Below are 2,667 nucleotides of genomic sequence, written 5' to 3' on the forward strand. Positions count from 1 at the left end.
CTATCCTTCACATGGCTGCCAAACTTACCGTGCTAAATCAGAAGTCTTACTACATTGCTCTGTTGTTTGAGTCTTTTGTTTGTTCTTATTGCCTTTTAAATGAAGGACAAACTAGATTATCATTTAAAGACCTTCACAGTCTATCTACAGCCTGCCTTTATTTCATATTATTCCCCAGTCCCACCTTTAAAGCATTCTACAATTGAGTGACTCTATCTTACTTGTTTTCTCCCTGATCTAGATATTTTATCTTCTCCTTAGAGCCTTTGCAATTCTCTATTCAAAATTCATCTACTGACCACAGCTAATCCTTAGAATCTTGGGAAAGCTTTAAAATATCATCGATGCCATCATCGATGAGACATATTACTTTGTCTTCCCAAGGATTAGTGCTGTCTCTCCTAAAATTAACTTTTAATCATTACCTATTTAGATGCTAGAACCACCAATACCCAGCTTAGCAGAATTTGAACTCCTTGATGACAGGGAGTATTTTTCCTTCAGATATTTAAGGTTTTGTATAATGGTACAAATGAGATAATATTTGTAAAACATTTTGGAAACCATAAAATGCTACATAAATTCTAGCAGTTGTTTTATTGTTATTATTATTATTATTAGATGATAATGATTGTGATTGCACATAATTAACTCTTGTAAATTGCTTATTTACTGAAAGAATTAATAAGTATTCTTTCCTCCTTTATTAAGAAAAGCAAGATCATACAACATGAGTTCCTTCGTAATATACATCAAAAACAATATGTGTCTTCATTATCCTCTTTTTCTCAAATGTTCAGTCACTCCATCAATAAATATTATCTTCTATGTGCTAGGCACCTGTGCTAGTTGGTAGGGATACAAATACCAAAAAAGAAAAAAGAAAGAAAGAAAAAAGAAACCCAGCTCACAAGGAACTTATATTCTAATGGGAGAGACAACAAAGATACACACAAACATACATATACATGTATGTATGTGAAATATACATGTATATATAGCGATAAATGCATATACTATATAAATATGAAGAGTGTATATATATGCAAATTAGTTAAATATAGGGCCAGTTGAGAGGAAGAGATGGTAGTTAAGCTGTATCTTGACAGAAAAGAGGGCTTTTTAAAAGGTAGAAGTGATTGGGGAGTGTATTCCACATATGAAGGACAGATAGTGTAAATGCATGAATTTATGAGAGTACTTGAGTAAGGAACAGAGAGAAGGTCAGTTTTGCTGTATAGCAGAATAAGGAGGTCAGAATAATATATGATGAGGCTAGAAAGAGATGTTTGGGCTAAGCTGTGAAGGGCTTTAAGAGCTAGACAGAGGGTATTATATTTGATCATAGAGGAAATTGTGAGCCACTGGAATTTCTTGAGTAGTAAAATCTCACAGCTTTATCTGCACTTAAGGAAAATAACTTTGGCAATAGTGTGGAAGGTGTACCAAAGCGCAAAGAAATCTGAGGCAAGGAGATCAATTAAGTGTTCATTAAAATGCTTGCTTTGGCAGCACGTATACTAAAACTGGAATGATATAGAGAAGAATAGGTAGGCCACTGTAAAAAGATGACATGCAAATTCATGAAGTATTCCATATTTTTAATCTGTCAGCATAATTGATCATATAAGTAACAAAACCAACAGAAATAATATTATCACAATCAATTCAGAAAAAAAGCTTTTGACAAAATACAACTCATTCCTATTAAAAACATTAGAGAATATAGGAATAAATGGAGCTTTCCTTAAAACTGTAAGTAGTATCTAGATTAAAACATCAGCAAGCATTATTTGTAATGATGATAAGCTAGAAGTCTTCCAAACAAGACCAGGAGTGAAGCAAAGGCACTCACTGTCACCATTATTATTCAATATTGTACTAGAAATATTAGCTATAGCAATAAAGAAGAAAAATACATTGAAGGAATTAAAGTAGGCAAAGAAGAAACAAAGCTATCATTCTTTGCAGATGATATGATGGTATACTTACAGAATCCTAGAGAATCAACTAAAAATCTACTTAAAACAATTAACAACTTGAACAAAGTTGCAGGATATAAAATAAACCCACAAAAATGATCAGTATTTCTATATGTTGCCAACAAAGCCCAGCAGCAAGATATAGAAACAATATATTCTTTTAAAATAATTGTAGACAATATAAAGTACTTGGGAGTCTATCTGCCAAGACAAACCCAGAAACTATGTGAATACAATTAAAAAACACTTTTAACACAAATAAAGACAGATCTAAACAATTGGAAAAATGTAAATTACTCATGAGAATGCCCAGCCGATATGATAAAAATGATAATTCTAATTAAATTAATTTACTTACTCATTGCCATACTGATCAAATTACCAAAAATTATTTTATACAGTTGGAAAAAAATTTTTTTAACAAAATTCTTCTGGAAGAAAAAAAGGTCCTGAATATCAAAGGAATTAATGAGAAAAATGTGAAGGAATGTTTTCTAGCCAAACTATATATCAATCTGAATAGTAAAGTTGTAATAATCAAAACTATCTGGTACTGGCTAAGAAATAGAGTGGTGGATCAGTGGAATAGATTAGGTACACAAGACTCAGTAGTAAATGACTATAATGATCTGATGTAGAGGCCAGAGCTTTGGGGAGGCTATTTGATAAAAACTACTGGCAAAAC

The 2,667-nt window shown here is 31.9% G+C and overlaps 1 non-coding gene across 1 annotated transcript; it reads left to right on the top strand.

Moving 5' to 3' along the window:
• The first annotated feature begins 1,500 nt into the window (after positions 1–1,500).
• On the top strand, positions 1,501–1,603 carry LOC144457263 (U6 spliceosomal RNA). The gene has a single exon (XR_013486585.1). It is a non-coding gene; the product is annotated as a U6 spliceosomal RNA (small nuclear RNA).
• The last annotated feature ends 1,064 nt before the right edge of the window (positions 1,604–2,667 follow it).

The sequence above is a fragment of the Phascolarctos cinereus genome, unplaced genomic scaffold (assembly GCF_003287225.1).
Source record: "Phascolarctos cinereus isolate Bilbo 61053 unplaced genomic scaffold, phaCin_HiC Scaffold_4;HRSCAF=312, whole genome shotgun sequence".
Taxonomy (NCBI): domain Eukaryota; kingdom Metazoa; phylum Chordata; class Mammalia; order Diprotodontia; family Phascolarctidae; genus Phascolarctos; species Phascolarctos cinereus.